This window comes from Arachis ipaensis, chromosome B2, assembly GCF_059453495.1.
Source record: "Arachis ipaensis isolate K30076 ecotype BB chromosome B2, ASM5945349v1, whole genome shotgun sequence".
Taxonomy (NCBI): domain Eukaryota; kingdom Viridiplantae; phylum Streptophyta; class Magnoliopsida; order Fabales; family Fabaceae; genus Arachis; species Arachis ipaensis.
Window position 1 is genome coordinate 8,836,676 of NC_142437.1, and position 21,225 is coordinate 8,857,900.

Sequence of the window (21,225 nt, forward strand, 5' to 3'; positions counted from 1 at the left end):
ATCAATTTATTCAATGTAACAAAAATATTTACGAACAAGATCTATGCAATTATTGATTATTAGAAAGCTTACAAAAAGATCATTTGTATTGTTAGAAATAAGAGAGAAATCTGAGAAAAGTGTTTTGTGTATTACTCAAGTTGATCAAAAGTACAATGTACAAGGAGTATATATTGGTACCAGAAGAATCAAAATAATAAAAGTATAGAATCCTACGATTAATATATAGATATGCTATATAAATATAAACGATACTAACTTATCTAAAATGATTCTCTAATGATTCTCTAACATCCCCCCTCAAACTCAAGTGGGAGTTAAAGATACCATCTTGAGTTTGGATAACAAAGTCCGGAAACAAGTCGGGTGATGAGCTTTCGTGAAGATATCAGCAGTTTAATCCAGTGTTCCAACAGCAATGAGACAAACATCATCAATAAGGATACGTTGCCGAACAAAGTGACAATCAATCTCAATGTGTTTGGTGCGTTCATGAAAGACATCATTATGGGCAATTTGAATAGCACCGTGGTTGTCACAAAAAACATCAGTAAGGGACGACTGAGGAGCACCCAAATCTTCAAGAAGCTAACGAATCGAGATAACCTCAACAGTGGTGTCAGCGAGAGCACGGTACTCAGCTTCTGTGCTTGATCGAGTAGTGAATGTTTGCTTCTTAGCACACCAAGAAATGAGAGCGTTGCCAAGAAACAAACAGTAACCAGTAGTAGAATGACAATCAGTGGGATTACCAGACCAATCAGCATCAGAGTATGCCTGAAGGGACAAAGAGAAATGGGTAGAAAAATAAAGGCCATGAAATAGAGTGCCTTTGATGTAGCGAAGAAAATGCGAAGAACTGCCGCATAGTGAGTAGTACGAGGAGCTGACAAGAACTGACTAAGTACATGAACTAGATAGGCGATGTCTGGTCGGGTGACAGTTAAGTAGACGAGTCTTCCAATTAGCTGTCGATAGAGAGTAGGATTATCCAAAACAGTGCCATCCATAGGAGTAAATCGAACATTAGGCTCAAGAGGAGTAGACTCAGTGCAACTATCGGTAATCATCAACATACAAAAGTAAAAGAACAACTCCACGTTCACTTTTACGAATAAAGAGAGCATTCTCATGAGGACTGCAAGTAAAGCCAAGACTGCATATGGTAGTGCTGAACTTGTCAAACCATTTACGAGGAGCTTGCTTAAGCCCATAGAGTGCCTTGCGAAGGAGACAAACTTTGCCAGAAGGACAAGGATAGCCCGGAGGGGGTTTCATATAGACCTTCTGTTTCAAATCTTCATTAAGAAATGCATTCTTTACATCCATCTGACTGAAAGACCATTTTTTTACCGCAGCAATGGCAAGAAGAGCTCGAACAGATGTGAGATGAGCAACAGGAGCAAAAGTCTCTTCATAGTCAATACCATATTCTTGCGTACAACCCTGAGCTACCAATCATGCCTTATAATGGTCAATAGAACCATCAGAGCGAGTCTTGATCTTGTATACCCATCTGCTTCCCACAACTTCTTGATTAGAAGGAGAATCAACCAAGTCCCAGGTGTGTGCTTTTTCAAGTGCCTGTATTTCTTCCTGCATTGCTTGTTGCCAATTTGGATTTGTGGGGCTTCTCTGAATGACTTAGGTTCATGTTGATAAAAAAATAGTAGAAAAACAATGATAATCAAGAAGATGAGGAGGTGGATTTCTCACCCTGGAACAGCGAGTGGAAGGACGAGGCATGACGATAGGAGTAGGAGCGTCGTCCGGTCCGGAATCATCGGGAGATGGAGAAGGCAGAAGAACAGGAGGCTGTGGAGGGTGACTCAAGATAGAACCTGTAAAATCATCACTAGGAAAAAGATCAATATTGGGGTTAGTGAAAAAAGGTGACTGAGTAAGAGGAATAGACTCAAAGGAGGAGAACCGAGAAAACATGTGATGCTCCCAGAAGACAACATGACGAGATATACGAATATGTTTAGAGAGAGGATCCCAACAACGATAACCCTTGTGTTCAGTGCCATAACCAAGGAAACAACACATACGAGCCCGAGGTTCAAGTTTACTATGTTCATGAGGCTGAAGAAGAACAAAACAGACACAACCAAAAACTCGAAGAGAACTATAATATGGGGAGGTATGATAAAGACGCTCAAAGGGAGTAACATTACCAAGAACAGAAGAAGGGAGTCTATTAATAACATGAACAACAGTAAGAACAGCTTTACCCCAAGTACGCTCAGGACACGAAGAAGAAAGAAATATTGCACGAACATAGTCAAGAATGTGACGGTGTTTGCATTCAGCTCGGCCATTTTGTTGAGACATACTAGGGTAAGAAAACTCAGACAAGATACCCTATTCTGCAAGAAAGATTAAGAGTTTGGAATCACGGTATTCCATAGCATTATCACGGCGAAAAACCTTAATGACCTTGGAAAATTAAGTTTTAACCATAGTGGCAAAGTTAATATAAATCTGAGGTAACTCATGGCGATTGGTCATCAAATAAACCCAAGTAAAGCCTGAATAATCATTAATGAAAATAACAAAGTATCAAGCTCATCCCATAGAAGCGGTGGGAGCGGGACCCCAAACATCAGAGTGAATGAGATCAAAAGGAAAGCAAGTAAGAGAGGAATTATTGTGAAAATATAAAGCAGGTTGTTTGGCAGTTTGACAAGAAATGCAATCAAAAGATTCATTAAGAACCTTATCCAAAACACCTTGAGACACAAGAGGATGCAATTTTCCTAAGGAGTTGTGGGCAAGACGTTGATGCCATAAGTGAAGGGTAGATGGAGAAGAAGCAGCACAGAAATTTGGTACAGGAGGAATATGAAGATTCTCGACTTCAAACAATCTTCCAACCTTACGTCCAGTCCCGATGACTTGTCCTGTCCGACGATCCTGTACACGACAACCAGAGATAGAAAAGATGACATCAAAACCCAGATCAACAAGTTGACCAACAGAAATAAGATTAAAGTTTAAGTTGGGAATAAAATAAGTATCAGGAAGATCAAGAGTCGACTGGGAGATAGAACCCTTGTGTGTTGCGTGCAAGAGGGAACCATTAGCAGTATTGACAAAAGGTGCATTTGTAGTGGTAAACAGAGACAAGAAGAGATTACGCAATGAAGACATGTGATTAAAGCATCCCGAGTCAAAATACCATTTAGAATTTACCTGGAGGAGTCGAAAGAGCAGCAGGGGTATTACCAGAAAGGGAGAGAAGATTATGAAGAAGAGACGCAATATCAGATAGAGAGACAGGAGATGGGTTGAGAGGAGCAGAGGTGGTAGATTCAAGAGTAGCATCAACAGCAGAAGCAGGCTCAGGACATGGTGGGCGAGTAGGACAGGTAGTAATCAAATGTCCCGAGAGCTTGCAATAATGGCAAAACAGTTGTGAACAATGGTAGCTAATATGACCTTTCTGGTGGCATGTGCGACATTCAATAGAGGGACAGACAGAGAAGAGATGTCCAAAACGGTTACAATTTCAACAGAATTTATCCTTTCTGTGTGTGGTAGCAAAAACAGCTGACTTTTCCATAATAGCAGATACAAAGATCACGGAGAGGAGAAAAAACTGCAACTTGGGAGTCAAAAACGAGAAAACGAAGGGCAAAATCGGAAACAGCTCACCAAAAAACCTTAGAGAGGGTCCCAATTGTCTGCCACATCAGCGACACATCAGTTCCACGTCGGCTCCACATCAGCAAAACGATGACACGTGGCAGCGTCTGACTGGAGAGAGGAGGCACGCTGGCGCTGAGCTGGATGCGGGTTGGGCCGGGTAGAATGCGGGGCGGGTTGCTGGAGGCTAACGGCGTGACACGTGGAGGCTTGCGGAGCGTGCGATCTGTGCGAAGATCCAACGGCTGCTGAAGCTTTTGGGTAGAGAAGAATGGGTGCGGCCAGCGATGTTCCGGCGGCGCGTGGAGGGGCATGCTGATGTTTCTGGCGGCGTGGCAGAGCTCTTTGTACTTGTGAAGATGAGATGAATACAATGATATGGTCTATGACAAATAAAAAAATTGGGAAGGCGAGCAAAATAGGACGAAAGAGGCTGTCTGGAGAAGGAAAAGAAACAAAAACTTATGAACGAAAAATTGACTGAAGCGGTGATCGGCCTTCTGGCGGCGCGTGAAGGAGCGTCTGGCGGCAACAGGCAGCGAGTGTGGCAGCATTGGAAAGCTTGCAACGAGGAGAAGGCGAGGGTGGCGGCAATGACAAACCAAGGCGTCGGGAGGAAGTCGAAAACTGAGCACAAAATACTGCTGGTGAAACAAGATAAAGGAGCTAGAAACCAAGTGTTTCTGAAAAAAAAAAAAAAAACCTAAACTCTTGATACCATGTTAGAAACAAGAGAAAAATTTGAGAAACGTGTTTTGTGTATTATTCAGGTTGATCAAAAGTATAATGTATAAGGGGTATATATAGGTGCCAGAAGAATTAAAGTAATAAAAGTATAGAATCCTACAATTAATATACAGATATACTATATAAATATAAACGATACTAACTAATCTAAAATAATTTTCGAATGATTCTCTAACATGTATATCCATTAGTTAGTATTGTTAACCAAAAGATATTAGTTGTATACTTTAATATACAATAAGTCAAATAAAATTAATTCAATTTAACAAGAAAATAGCTTAGCTTCTCTATTGTTAATATATAACTGTATATAGATTTATAACATCATCACTCAATAGATTATTTTTTTTAAACGAGTGCCAATAAAATTTTGTTCACCCATTTTGGTATAAGGGAACTGCAGGTTGCAGTCTCTCCAACAGTGCGTTTTAGGTTAATGGAGCGCTTCATACGGACGGTGTATATATGATTTATATATTTGTTAATTTAATTTTTGTTGGTGTCAATATATTTGTTATGCGGTATAAAAATAAATAAACTGTTTTAAATGGTCTTTCTGTGGGCTCTGCACAACATTCGTTTTTTTTATCAAATATTTAAAAAAAAGTTCAACAAACATTCTTAATAACAATAAATTGGACCGATCCTAATGATAAATTACATATTTGGGGGCGAGTCCAATCATTTATTAAATTATTAGGAAATACTATAATGTGCCTTTTCCAAAATGTGAAACTTTCATGGCTCCAACGCAATTTCATGATAAACCAATAAACCTATATCAGACTATATCAGTCCCTACCAGGTGTTCCCTTAAACCCAATTAGACAGGCGCAGGCAATAATGCACCCTCTCTAACACTAAATAATTACAGAGTATATCCCAACATTCTCAAATAAATCACATGTGTGGTTAATTAAATTGTGTTAACTTATTTTGCATTTAGAGTAAGTGATTTTGTTAATCTTGGATTGGATTTTATATTTGGCTTTGAATTTAGAAGTTCTCTTCAGGTTATTGCTGGCATGTTCACTACTTGGGTGATTTTTTGGTTTAGGTGAGTCATACATCTCATGTTACATTTGGCAGGACACATTTTATTCATAAATGTGTGAAAAATCAAAATTCTGCATTATCTTTTTCTTTAGATAACAGGTTTACTCACATCCAAGATTTAAATTCATTCTTGGTTAGTATTAGTTTCTTTAAAAGGCAATATTTGTACTGTGTAATATTTCGTCTTTGGAAGCACTTGCTTTTGAATGTGTAACTTCAGCAAAAAAAAGTTCAAAATCACACAATTCCAGTTCCTTTCAAGTTTCAAAAGAAAGTCACACCATTTTTCACTATTAAAATCAAATGATTTTACCCTCTTTCCGTTAAGTTAAAGTTTAACTTCATGCACAGGCACGGGTTTACAGAATTTTGTGATCTGAAAATTTGTAATTTTTTATTGAAACCTGAACAGTGTAATGCAGAATAATGTCCTATTGATTTTTTTGAAATGCTGATATTTGATTAATTTTTTCGTCCTTTGGGAATGGACAGATTCATAGAGTGAATGTTGTTGTCAGAGTCATTGTTTTCAAAAGTGTTTTTAATTCTTTGTTAAAAAATGGTGGTGATTCTAGGATTTTGCTTTTGAAATTCAATTGTGACTTGTCTAGGATGATTTTGACAAGGTCCGCAGAATTTTGTTTGGTTTGGTTTTATATCTATAGTGTTCAAAGTATTATATAAAAAGAAGTGAATTTGCAATTGATAAATTGATATTATTGATTTATAATTTGATGCACTAATTATTTTGCTTTATAATTTAGGTGCATTGATTCTGGTCAAGGTTGGCATGTACTTGGTTCCTTGAGTTTCAGTTCTTGGAGGTTATGCCACATGGCTGCATATGACGAGAGAAAAGTTTGGGGATGGTTATTCGTGTCAATTGGCTTTCTTTACTTTATCGTGTACTTCTTTATCGCAATTATTTCCAAGGTTTTGCCTCCGTCAAATATTGCAGTGATATCTGCCATGCAAAATGATTGGTAATCTTCACAACTCTTAAGTTCTACTTTATAATTTAAATTATTTTTAGCATATTTATTGATCTATGGAAAGGATTGGCATTGCATTATGTTTCACAATAGATCTTGTTTATAAATTTCATGCCCTTAATATGTTATTGTAAAATACATAAAAGAGTATGCCCTTTCATCCTCTAAACCAAAATTTTTAAACACATGTAAGGGTATATGACCCTCCAAACTCATTTCTGATTGATGAGATAGTTGTACAGAGAAATATATCATGAAAGTGGGAGATACAATTTGATCTTTTTTTTATTGATTACTTTTTAATGTTTGACGGTGTGTTATTCTTCAATTTTGTGTAGAGACATGAACTTTTTGTAGCTTCTTTGTATTTCCTATGGCTAGCTCCTTGGTTCTTCAGCATATCTAACCAATGATCTATTTTGGACACCACAAACATTCAAAACAATGCTATTATCCTTGTTTTGATTTCTTTAGTCAACAATCATTATCGATATTGCTATTATCGTTACCTCTGCCTTTGGCAAAGGAGTGCGAGTGTTATTGAAAACTCATGCTTTCCATTTCTGTTTGACTACTACAACAGTCAACAGGTATTACTGCTTCTTAGTGCCGTTGACTCTCCCTATAATTGTGGTTCTTGTATATTTCCATTGGCTTAGCATAAAGATGTTCTAACATGCTTAACTTTTAATCAGATTTTCTAAGGTGGAATGAAATGCTGGCCCGACGGAGCAACAGGTCCCTATAACCATACTTGTCAGCCATGTAGGACTTGCACTCCTCTAACCATACCTGACCAAATTAAAGGATATAACTCTATTTAAATCATCTTGTGATATATTTGCCTTCACATGATTAATCATAAAGGCTATGCATTTTGTATATTGCATTGTGGCGTGTCAAAGGCCATTCTTCTGTTCGGACTTTGGATCTTGTGTGATTTACTCATATAATTGTTTCTCCAAATTTTGGTGTATATTGCAAGACTTTTCATATCTTGCTACTCTTATTTTGACCCTTTGTATTTAACGTAGAAAATTGGATATAAGGTTGTGGTTGTTTACTAGTACCAGACATTGAGATTTTAACGGATAGAATATGAACGTAAAGATTTTGTTTTGGGATATTAAACTAGTGTATTTATGTCTTTTTAATAGAAAAGATATAAAAATATTAATAAAATAAATTTTTTTATTATTTTTATCAAATTTTTATAATTATATATTTTTAAAAAATTGTGTGTGTGAAAGAAAATGAGATTGAATTAAAATTTTGTTCCTGTTTTTTTTTTCAACAATCTTCCTATTGTGATCCACGCTACCGTCTAACATGTCAACTTTTTTCCAATATTTCTTTCTTTTGAATTTAGAGTTCCTACAAAATAAAAAAAGTGTGTTATCCAAATTAAAAAAGAAAAATACTACTTGTACAACAAAATTCAGCCTTTGATCAGCCTTTAATATTATTTAATTATTTTTTAATTAAAACATATTCTTATTTTTTAGAATACACATTTATAATTAAGATTAATTTAAATTTTAAAAACTAAAATTTCTCTAACTTCCTACCTACTTTGTAGTTAGTTATTATTTTCTTCTTTTACGTTTCTTCTCTCTATGTAACACGGTTTTCTTTTTTAATATTCCAATTTGTATCTGCAAAAAAAAAAGAATTCAAAGTCAGTGCATTTAGAAAAATATTAATCCCTTACTTATTGTACCTTTGATAAAATATAGGATCTATTTTACGACTTTCTAGTGATGAATAGTCGAATATAATTATATACACAAACTAAAATATTTTCAATTGTAGTCTCTTTTTCAATCGTAACACATCTAAAATGATTAAGTTATACAAAAAATGTTTTTAAAACACATCCAAAATCATAAATCTAAAGTTTAAATTTAAACATTAAAAAATAATTATAACACATGTAAAATTATGAAGTTATAAAGAAAATATTTTTGAAACACATCCAAAATCATAAATCTAAAATTTAAATTTAAACACTAAAAAACACTCCCAAAATACAAAAATTGCACGTGCAAAAATAATTTAACATTGCAATATATATGAAAATCTCTTTAGGCCATTTTATTCGATTTTTTATTTCAGAAAAAATCAAAATTTACACAGAATAATAAAAAAAAGTAATGGTATCAGAGACCCATTCAAACCTTACTACCTTAGGTAAGTTTTCGGCGTGGACGAACGGTGACGAGAAGGAGGAAGACGGTGACGAAGATGAGTGTTGACGAAGGGAAATGTGGCGTTGCGAATGAACGCCGAGAAGGAGGAAGGCAGCGTTGAGGATGAGCGCAGAAGAGGAAGATGGCGCGGATGAACGATGGCGGAGGATGACTTCTCAATGTGCGCCTCTGGGTTTTCGATGTGGGGGCAAACGTGACTTCTCTCTGCTTCTTTGAGTGATTTGTACGGGTTTAGTTAATAATTTGATGGTTTAAGATTTATTTTATAATTTTAAAATCAAAATTTTGAATTTTGAATAATTTGATTTTTAGATATGTATTTAAATTATAATATATTAATAATTAAATATATTAAATCTGAAATAGAAATTTAAAATTTAAATTTTAAATTTTAGTTTTTTTAGATTGTATTTTGAATGTGTATTTAATTTTAAAAAGACAGTAAATTTATTTATAATTTTTAGATGTGTTTGTTTTAATTTTTTTAAATTATTGTAATAAAATGCTAAATATTGTACCATTTTTAAAGAATGCCTAGTTGAATTGATTAAAAAATACAAACCCATTTGCTCACTCATTCAAAAATCTAGCTGCACTCTACGTGTAATTGCAACAAAGCATCCTCTTAGTATAATGGAATTGTCCGTTGCAGTCTCTCCAACGGTGCGTTTTAGGTTAATGGAGCGTCTCCTACAGACCGTGTATATATGATTTATATATGAATCTCACTAAGGATAAATAATAAAAATCACCCACAAATTACCTAAATTCAAAAATTTTTATTCAATTATTTCACATCAAATTTTAAATTTTAAATCTCCCAATTACAAATTTTAAATTAAAAAAAAATCCAATTAGTTATTTCAAAAAAAATAACCATCCAAAATCTTAATTTACCAAAACATTTCACTCCAAAACTCTCTTATTTAGCCATCCCACCTTCATCAATAATTATCCCATCACTTCATCATTACTGCTTGGCTTGCCACACGCCACTCACCCTAGTAAAAATAACCATCCACTTTAAAATAAAAATAATCATCCGCATACCTAATAAATTGAACATCCAATATATTTTAATTATATATAACTAAATTCAATCCAATCAAAATAATCATCTACATAAAAATTAAAATAATCATCCACACGATTAATTCAAACAGTGGCGTCATTGAGCTTTTGGCGGCATATGCGGGAACCCGTGGCGGCGTCGACCGGAGTCTGTGGCGGCGTCGGCGGCATGGTCGGCCGAGGGTTGCAACGGCGCAGGTGAGAAAGACGAGCCTAGCCCAACAAACGCGCAACCGGGAGGTAGGACTTACTGTCCGCGATGATGGCTGCCGGGAGAGTGGCGCGAAAACAGCAGCAGAGGGCGAGGGGCGTCGGGCTGACCAGCGGAGGTGGAGGCGGTGTCGATGGGAGGCTGTGGCGGCGTCGGTATGGCCGACAGGTAGTGCAGCACCGTGATGTGAGAACTAGAGAAGATGGCAGCGAGTTTTAGACGTGTATTGGAGGTTATGGTGAGATTAGAAATAACAGTAAATAATTAAATGAATTTAAATGCTAATCCTAATTTTTCAAAATTTTAATTTTATCTTCATTTTTTAATGAAGAAGTATAGGGAGCCAATGGAAATTTTGTACAATGTGTATAATGGAGGTTTAGGAAGTATTAGAGATATAACTATTAGTGTTACATTTTCCTACCAAGTTAAGCTTTTGGGATGAGTGGTTTCAGAACATGGTATTAGAGTTTTAGATTCAAAAGGTTAAGAGTTCAATCCTTGGTGAATTCCAAAATCAACTTAAATTTCCGTTAGACCATTGGCCACCTAGTAATGCTCTTTTTTAATTCAATTGTGCACATTTTAATTTTATCTTATTTTTTAATTCTATTGTACACATTGTATACTAATATTTGTTAATTTAATTTTTCTTGGTGCTAATATATTTGTTATGCGGTATAAAAATAAAAAACACTTTGTTTTAAATGCTCTTTTTGTGGGCTCTCCACATTATTCGTTTTTTTTTAATCAACAATTTAAAATAACCATATATTAGTACCAGGACAACTATTTGTTGAGATTTCATTTCTCCATCATAATACCTTTTGTGGATATTTTATTCCTCAGATTGAATAGTAATTTTCAAAAGTAATTTATTAAAAGTAGTTTTCAAAATATAACATTTTAAATATTATAATGGAATGAAGATTGATGAGTTTGGAAAACTTCAAATTAATATTTGTGATGAACAAATATTATTAAAAATAATTAATTACAAAATTATTAGTTTGATCTTAATTCACACTTGCTTAATCAATAATTTTGTTGTGCAGATTTTTGTTGGCCGAAAATAAAGGAAATCTACAGCAAGCCCAGTTTGATTAAAAATTTATTCAGCATTCATACAAATGGTTTTAATCATTGAGGCTGAATTGGTTTGGACCAGACTTGAATATGCAAGCCCAAATATATTGTTGGTGTATAACCAACTTGTTTGATCCGAAACCAAACTTACCAGGAAAGCAAATGCTTTTAGTGGGCTAAAATCCAGTAAGCCCAATGTGTTTTAAAGCATGCTTTGGTCTGAGAAGAAAATGATATTGGGCCAAAAATGAAATGTATTGCTACCAAGCCCAATGTTGATGAATGTTTCCATGCCTTATTCGAATCCATGAAGCAAATGAAGTGCTTTCATGCTTCTCAACGGATCCCATCTCTTTTCTTTGAATGGAATTCAAACTTAATTAATGCATTGGAAACATAAGAAAAAGAGAGAAGATTGATTTGATGGCTATTATGACACTTCACGCTACTCAACAAAGGGAAGTGGGAAACTTTAATTCACTTTTATTCTCTCTCTTTGTTCATTGATTATTGTTCAAATCCATTGAATATTTTCTCTCTTATCTCTCATCTCTTTCTTCTTCCTTCCTCGGTTATTAACCAGGAATCCATGGAAGCTACTTGGAGCTACCGAAAGGAAAGGAAAGCATGCATCAAGACCATCAAGCTAATGATGGCAAGAAAACATACTAAAATAAAAATGAGCTGTGGCTGAGATTTTCACCAAGAATGGTTAGATTTGGTGAGGTAATCTCGAGCTCTTCATGCTCAAAAAGGAAGAAGAAGATTCGGCCAGCAAGGAAGATCTTGGAGGCGTGGCTTGTCTTTGATTCTGCTCAACCACCACAGGGAGTAGCTAGAGTGGCGAAGTGATGGTTGAAGGCAGAGATTGAAGCAGATGAAGTCATCATCATCATGAAGCATCAAGGGCCAGAAATCCATCTTGGAGAGGAAGCCAAGGATGGAGTGCTCGGATTGATGAAGAGTGATGACCAAGGAAGGACTAGAGGTATTTGCATGTTGGTTTTTGCATGAGTTACCTCTTCTCTCTTTGTGGCCGAACCGGTTTTGTTGTGAAGGAAAAGAAGCTGAGCTCGGGTTTGTGTTTCAACTGTGAAGGCTTCACTTCTCTATAAAAGAGGTGAACAGTCATGGTTTGAAGCAAGGAGTAAGATTTGAGAGTGCAAGGCACAGAGTTCTCAGAGCTACCTAAGCTAGCAGTTCTTCTTCTCCTTCAATATTTTCTGTTTTGTATTTTTCTGTTTAATTTTGTCATGTCTTGAGTCTCATGAAAAAAGGCAAACAGTAAGGTTTGTATGAAAAAGCCATAAGCGGAAAAAGGCAGAGAGTGCAAAATTAAAAGAAAAAGCCATAGATGTCTTAGAGTTCCTTTGTACGTCTATGTTGTGTTTCATGATTCTGTGGGAATCCCCTTGTAAGTTGGGTTAGCACTTTACAATTTGTAATCTGAATGATTATAGTGAAATTCCATCATTGTTGTGATGGAGACTGGATGTAGGCTGCACTGCACTTAGCAGCTGAACCAGGATATATCTGGGTGTAATCTTCTCTCTCTCTTCCTACTTCAATTCTGTTTTTACTGTTCAGATAAAAAATCAAAAATGTCTCGTGTCAAGTGACGAGACAAAATGAAAATGTCTCGTGGCTAGGGACGAGCTAAAAACAGAAAAGTTTCTTCAAAGTCCAGCAAGTGTTAGCAAGCGAAAAAGGGGTTAAGATTCAACCCCCCTTCTCTTAGCCACTGAAACCATCAAAGATGAATGAATTAACTTGCTCAACATTAAAGACAAACATAAACAAGTGTATGCAAACCAAATTCGTAACATACCCAACCAACTCAACTTTGAAGAGTACATTTCTTAGAAAATCCATAAACTAGTACCACCCATTATATATAGGAGGGCTCCATATAAGGTTTTTATTGTATATACATTATATAAGCAACTAATATCGCGGGCTCTAATATCGCGGGCTCTTTACAACAACGGGTGTTTCAACATAGCCCGCTTTTCGCAGCAATTATCTTTACCGTATGCCTCATAAAGGAGTGGCTTGAACTCCCCTCTATCAATTCTGTGCAGTATCGGGGTGAAGATCTTCCATGATGCCTGATATAGTTAAGCACATTACATTAGTCTTTCAAGGATATATGAAACATTGTATCAAACCATGTAACAATTTGTTACCTCTAATTCATCTCTACGAAGGAATTGTTGCTGATCGCCTCCAATCCTGCAAAACACGATACAATTGCCATTATTATTCAACTCAAATCTGTTTCTTTCGTACTATCGAACTGATTGGTAACTCTACCGTTAGTGTTATTATGTGGCATGGATGTATAATAAAAGAAGGCTAGAAAAAATTGATAATTCATAAAACATGAACTGGGAAAGTGAACATACGTGTGGAGAATGAGATTCTCATAAGCATCCTGAATGGTAACCCCTTCTTTCCGCGCCGGTAGGACAATTCCTGTTCACTTTGATATGTGGACATCTTCAAATTACCTAGCTTGTACTGCAACAACAGCAGATATCATGGATTTGTAAAAGACTTATGCAGCAAATGCATAATCTAAATCTAACATATAATGGTTTTTAAATACACTTAACATTAAATTATCAAGTGAATGAATACAAGAAATCAATAGATAGAGTGCACTTCTTCAGTGATTCGGCAAGAAGATTTAGTCTAATTATTACAAGTTGAGATAAAAATAAAATAATTTTGGATTTAACCGTGCCAATTCCGCATTTAGATATCACGGAATTTGATTCCAAACAGTGTATTGGGAGATCTATATTTGCTATATGAACATCAAACTTCCAATCTCAGTGAATGCATCTGACAATATAGAGAATCGTCGAAACATAGGCGATCATATACCATAAGCTTCATGTAAATAGTTTCTAAAGGCTGTAGGCAGATACGAAACCCATTTCTCCGATGCTTCTGACTTAGACATGCACAAGTTTGCAGTGAGGTTTCGTTTTGCAGACATCGATATTTTGATGAATGAGGAAAAAATATTGGGAATGGATCCTCTCAATTTTTTTAACAATTAAGGGAGTAAAGTGTGATATCTCCCCATTAATTTTATAAGTGAGACCAAGAAAAAGAATGAGAGAGAGAGCAATGAAGGGTTAGAGATCATACTTTACTCCCTCAATTTTTTTTAACAATTGAGAGGATCTATTCCCAAAAATATTTACTAGAAAACATTTATATTCACTTTCAAAGCCGATAAAGAACATGTATCTATGTTTGTCATGTTTGCGATTATGGATTATTGAGATGATCAACATCTCAATACTTTTTATGTATGAAGAGATAACACCCAAAAATGAAAAAGGTACGGTACCAGAAAATTTCAGGAAAATTTCATGAGGAACATCCTTGAAAATATCATCAGGAACATCCTTGAATTGAACTCGTATCTCTGTTTTCCTAGAATTTAAGGCCATCCCTGCTTTTAGTATGAAAGGAACACCTGATGCCAAAAAGAAAATCATGGAATGCATGACAAGATAATTATGCTTATTTTCCTTTGGAAAGAAAATGCTAAAGATTTTATCATACCTTTCCATTTTTCGTTGTGTATGCACAGAATAACAGCTGCAAAAGTTGGAGTGTTTGAGTCATTAGGTACGGTTGGGTCATCTCTATAGCCTTCATATTGTCCAAGAACAACCTTATTGTCGCCGATAGGTACTACTGATTCAAGAACCTGCATTTTTTGTGACCAATAGAAAACACTTTAGACTTTGACTGCAAGCTATGCAACATCTCAAAATCTAGATAAATATTGAAGTGCAACAATGAAAGGTTCCCGTTATGAAAATATCTCACTGATTCAATTGATATTTGCAAGTATGAGAACCCGATTTAAAAGGAGAACAAGGATTTTCTGCTGATATTGATGGCCTCATATCAGCATAACATGATAATTTTGGCATAAATGGAAGGGAAAATGCGCATACCTTCACTCTCTCATCCTGAATGTGCTCAGGATTGAGAGAAACAGGCCTTTCCATAGCAACCAAGCAAAGAACCTAAACGGTAGAAAAGTGATGAGAAAAATTCAACATATTGGATATCTAATGAGCTATGATTTAACAGAAGCATCCACTTGACAAGACAAAATAATTATAACAATGTCAAAGTATATTATTCTATATCATTATGAAAATGAAGAGCTCACCTGAAGCAGATGGTTTTGAATAATGTCTCGGATAATTCTGCCAAATTAAAAGTTGTACACTAATGATTTATACTTACACAGGCGTAATAAGAGAAATCCTATACAAAACGAATAATAGATGTTCAATATTGATGCATATAAAAAAAATGAAAAATCAAAGTTCAACTTTCAATATCATCAGTGAAAGTAAAATTGCTATACAGAAATTCTTTTCATTAGTATCTCTCACTCATCATTTGAAAGCATCATTGAATAATTTGACCAAAGCAAAATTCTACACATACCCATATTGGTCAAAATATCCACCATGGACTTTAGTTCTAAAATCCTCTTTGAAAATTATCTGCAATGAAATCAGCAGCCAAATGTTCATTTGGTGTGCACATAAAAAAAAATGTTGACAAGATTAACCCTTAAAAGTTACAACCTTGGGTATAAATTCATTATGGCAGGTTCTCAAATTAGACCCAAGATAATTAGGTATCAAGGATTTAACAAGACAAGTCTCAGCTAAAGGCCCCAATGGCGACAGTTCAAAAGCTTTCCAATAAAGCAGAGAAACCTACATCATCGCAATCAAACAATTTAACAAATCAAGATTGACAAAAATCAAATGTGCTAAGAAAAGATCAATTGAAAAGGTAGATGACGATTCATACAGGACATCCAACAGAATGTGATACAAAACGAGGTTGAGGAAACTTGCATTCCAAGTCAGCAATCGTAGCTGTTATTATCTAGCGCAGAATCTGGGCGCAGCTTATTGTCAAGTCAATGGTGGCAGATGCCTTCTCAGCCTCATGCGTTAGTATTAAGAACCAATATGCAGCATCATGTAAAGCGTTTATGGCAATGCGCTGGCCTTGGAGGGTGGTGAGATCGCAGGAGAGAGCAATGTGGGAGCCAAAGGCTCCCAGGTTGAAGAGAACAGAGGCCTTCTCCAAATGGATGTTGTGCTGAGAGGAGTCCTGATGTGGGTTGAAGGCATTGTACCAAACAAAGATAGGTGGGTTGGGTGAGGTAGTCATGGGGAACAAAGGCTCAATCATGCAAAGGCATTTGAAATAGCGGATGAGGCAGTCCCGGCGCATGGGTAGAGGGAGGTCATCACGCAGCATTTCACTACGCAATTTGTTTACCATTTTCAAGAAGGCCTTCTAGTCGCTTTGCCACACTCTCGGAGTATTTGAGGACAAAGTAATTGCGCAAGGACTGGTAGAGGTCCAAGGGCTCACTCTTCTTCAAAGGCAATGTCAGAATATGTGACGAGGATGAAGAGGAAGACGAGAGGATTGCGAAATTTGTTGGATAAGGAGCAGGCATGTCCCATGGGTTAGCCACCAGCTCTCTACCATCGATAATCTTGAAAGGGGTGTCCTCGAAAAGGATGACATCAAGGTACACTCCTTCTAGCCTGAGTATCCACAGGTCCAATCGCCTGTAAATCCCTCTAACTAACTTTTCAGGGACAGATTCTGCATCATGATCAAGAATAGCACAAGATGTATGATAATATTTACCATTAAAAAATAGCAAATGACTATATTATTTTATAATATATATGATGTACAAAGTAATTTTTTATTATGAAATTAATTTTGGTTAGTGAGATAAAATTTAAAATATTTTTTTATTTTCTTACTTAAATTTAAATTTAAATTTAAATTTAATTAACAAGTTTTTTTTTAATTTTAATAAAAAATAAATTAATTAGATACAAAATATTTAGTATTTAATAATTTCAATCATTTAAATTTTAATTACCGAAAATTGGATTAAAAATTAATTATAAACTTAGTAATCGATAATATATATTATATTAGTACGTAAATAATAATATCCAATATATTAATTATTTAATTTTTTTGACAGAATTAATGTATAATCTATTGAGGATTGATTTATTATCCAAAATTTTTTTTTCATAAAATTTGTAATATGTAAAAATAGTGATCTTATTTTTTATTATTATTTAAGAAATTTTTCATAATTTTTTAATTATGTAATTAACTTAATTAATAACCTTTATTATTACTTTTATACTAAAAAAATATCAATTTATATTATTTACATATTTTTCACTACTAATAAATAAATAAATATTTGTACTATTATACTTATTGTCTTAGATAATGACTTTAGTTATTTATTTTGTATGTTAAATAATATTTTGTATGTTAAATTTATTAAATATTAAGATAAAAAAAGTATTCAATAAATTATATAAATAGTCATTACAGAAAAGAAAAAAAATTATATATCATATATAATAATTCTTGATATATATAGTGTCATGTATATATTAAGATTATCTAATTTAATTGCGTGAGTGATTATTGTTATTTTCACTTTTTCGTTACAGTAAAAAATAATATTTAAAACTAAAAAAGAGATAATTAATTTTTTAATTTGAATTAAAAAATGTATTGTAAATATATCCAACTTTTACATATACTAAGTGTTATAATATTAAATAGTATAGTATTTGCTATCACAATGACTCAAAATATTAATCCAAGATATATTTTGATCTAGTAAGAATTCAATGCAAGCAAGATCAACTAAAATATATTGTTAGGTTCCTAAATCCGACTTAGGTTTATTACCTTAAGGCCCAATGCAGATGAAGTCCATGCATCCCCTCTTAAATCGGTTCAAGTTGGATCTCCGTTGTTAGTTAGATATGGTAATGAGTACTCAGCGGAGCGTGAGAAGTCCCCTTCTCATCCCTCACTCCTATTTAAGAAAAAATGTCCTGGTTCCTTTTCCATCATTGTAAGTTCTTGTTTAATATGCAGATCTCCTCAGTTATCTACGAATATTCTTTGAAAACTTTTGAAAAAAATTAATACAAAAAGACATAATATAATAATCATAAAATAATCAATTCAATATAATTCAACACAATTTATAACATATTCGACATGAAAAATAACATTTCAAAAAGAGAAAACATAAAAATATATTCCAACATAATAACATAACATAATTTTTGGAACGATACTGAGCGACGTAGTGACGGACTTGAGAGGCAGAGAAAATGAGTTAGAGAGAGAGAGAGGATCGAGACTAAAAAATGAGTCCGAAAGAAAAAGGAAGAATTCGAATTGAAGGCAGAAATTAGGGTTACTAAATTCAATAAATTGATTGATGTATATATAAACTAGGATAAATTAATAATTTTATATTCGCGTATATTTAATAGGTTCCATGGGATGGGTACTTATGTTCGTGTCCCCATTAGGGGTGGCAAACGGAAAAGTCCGCCCTGTCTTGCCAAAAGCTTGCTATCTGACGGATTGGCCCGCCCCACCTCGCCTAATAGTAAGCTGGCGGGCTCTCCTTTTTTTTATAAACCATTAAATATTAAACAATACATATAATAATTTCTAAAGATATAAAAAAATTATAATTTTTAAATTCACACACATTAAAGTTTTTATAATTATAAACCAAATTTTTTGAAACAAAATAATAAAATCAACATTGTTCAAAGCAAAACAAATATTGTCCAAAATATATAATTAAACATCTTCAAGTTTATAATCAATCAAACATAAAACATAATCCAAAATATAACTTAGAACATCTTCAATTATCATCTTCATCCTCTTGTAGATCAATAACATCATAGAAGTTTGTAAAAAAATGACCTTGACAAAATAAAAGATTGGCCCAGCGGGATTAGGCAGTGCGAGGTAGGCAGGCTTTTTAAGTTTGACGGTCTCAAATTTCCAGCCCAACTCGCCTTTTTGGCGGGTTATGCAAGTCAGCCCAACGGATTTCGATCCATTTGCCATCCCTAGTCCCCATCCATTTTCGCGTGGCAGGTCTTGAAGATTTCACGAGTCTCAATCTAGCTCCAAAATGGGAGTAATCTCTGCAAATACCTGTTTTGACTGTTTTTGTGATCATCCCCATTGCTAGCATTCATTGGTTCGTGACGTGGAGCTATTCTAGCCACTTAATAAATTCTCAGATAATCAAAGTTTAGGTTATATCATTTTTATAAAGTTACATGTATCCTTGTTATAACAATATTAATAGAAGATAAATGGATAAACACTGAGCTATTGTTTGGATATAAGATGGAAAATAAAAGGAAAGAAAAAAAATGAGGAAAGAAAAGTATATTTTTTTGTGTGCTGTTTAGATGAAGAAAAAATGAATGGAAAGAAAATAGAAGAAAAATTTTCTTTTGCTTGGATGGAAAGGAAAAGTAAGAAGAGAAAAAAAAAATAGACTAAAATTATATTAATGTTTTTATATATTATATATAAATTATAATTCAAATGGTAACTCTATATTTTTATCCATGTATACACTTCTTCGTAAGTTTTCTTCTCAAAGAGAAAAAATTTACATGAGCTCCACATACACTTGTATGTTTTCCATTCAATTTTTTGTTGATCCAAATAATGAAAATTTGATTTTTCCATTCATTTTCTTCTACAACATTTTATTTTCCTACAAATTCTTCTAATTTAGATAATGCATAAATAAGTCACATTTTTCATATATATAACAATAACTAATATAACATATTAGATTAATTTACGTTGATAAATCAAAACCGCCCCAAAATTACCTAAATCCCCCAAATCCAAAAACGTTAACTAATTGTATCCATTTATATTTTTACATAAATCGAATTCAATGAATTCAAATTAGGGAAATAAGTAGTAAATCGAATCTATAGGATTTGAATTACTTGACATTGTGATTTGAGAGTAAATTGAATTCAAAGAATTCGAATGATGTCATCCCTACTAAATCGAATCTATAAATTTCGATTTATATAGTGCATACTAAATTGAAGTAATAAGGTTCGATTTATACTCACTTAGTAGCATAGATAGTATTCAAGTAATTCAAATCTTATAGATTCGATTTACTACGAAAACACATAATTCAAACTCCATAAATTTAATTTACATAGATATGTAAATTGAGACATGCGCATAGCCTTTTTTACTTTGGGGAATATACGTAAAATTGGTTTGCAAATGATTTATAAAGGTGATTTACCCCACATATTATAACTTGTGAAATCATAATATTTTGAAAAGTGATGTATAGACAACTTAAATATTGATAAGTCTGAAAATTTAAAAAATATATATAAAAAAATTACATGTTAATCCATAATTTTTAAAAAAATTTTTCCATAATCTATAATTAATAACTTTAAAACTATATATATGTTATTTATTTTATAAAGACTTATAATTTTGTATCGGCGATGTTAATGGTTATAGAGAGATTTTTACCTTTAAATAAATTATAGAGAAATTAAAAACAAAATTGGTTGCTATTTTTCGGACAATTCATTTAGTTTTTAGTTTAAATTAAAATTAAATTATATATTCAATTTATATTTCATTGTTTATCCTAATGATTGTATATAATAGATAATATATTTAAGCATGTTTTAAAAGAAACTATTAAATTTTATATAATTAAAAGTTAACTATAAAATTAAAAATAAAGTGAAATACAATAAACATACGAGGAGTGAAAGTAAAATAAATAATTAAAAATAAGGTAATAAAATAATTTTAAAAAAGTAAAAAAAGACAGAAAAATAATACATGTAGTTGTAAAAAAACACTACAAAAAAATTTGTATAATCAATGAATATAAAAGATGAAAGACAAAAATTAAGTTATATTTTTGTTAAAAAATTCAAGAAAAGAATTGTGAAAAAGAACTTATTAATCAAGTTTTATGAAAATATTATAAAAAATTTAAAATATTAGTAAATAAAATAATAACTCCTTTAAGAACTATTAATCAAAATACGTAAAAGTACATTCTGATTTTTAGATATAAAAAATAATAAGAGAATAATTTAAATAAAATTCATTTATTTTATTTTTTATTTATAATTTATTAAATAATTTGATGTTTATTTAATTTTGGTCAAATCAAATAATATAATTGATTAGTTATAACTAATATTGTTCACACTAATGATATAATTGAAACATATTAAAACCG

At 33.2% G+C, this 21,225-nt stretch overlaps 1 pseudogene; it reads right to left on the minus strand.

Moving 5' to 3' along the window:
* Positions 1-12,997: 12,997 nt before the first annotated feature.
* Positions 12,998-17,425, minus strand: LOC110269157 (glucose-6-phosphate 1-dehydrogenase, cytoplasmic isoform-like; annotated as a pseudogene).
* Between the last annotated feature and the right edge of the window lie 3,800 nt (positions 17,426-21,225).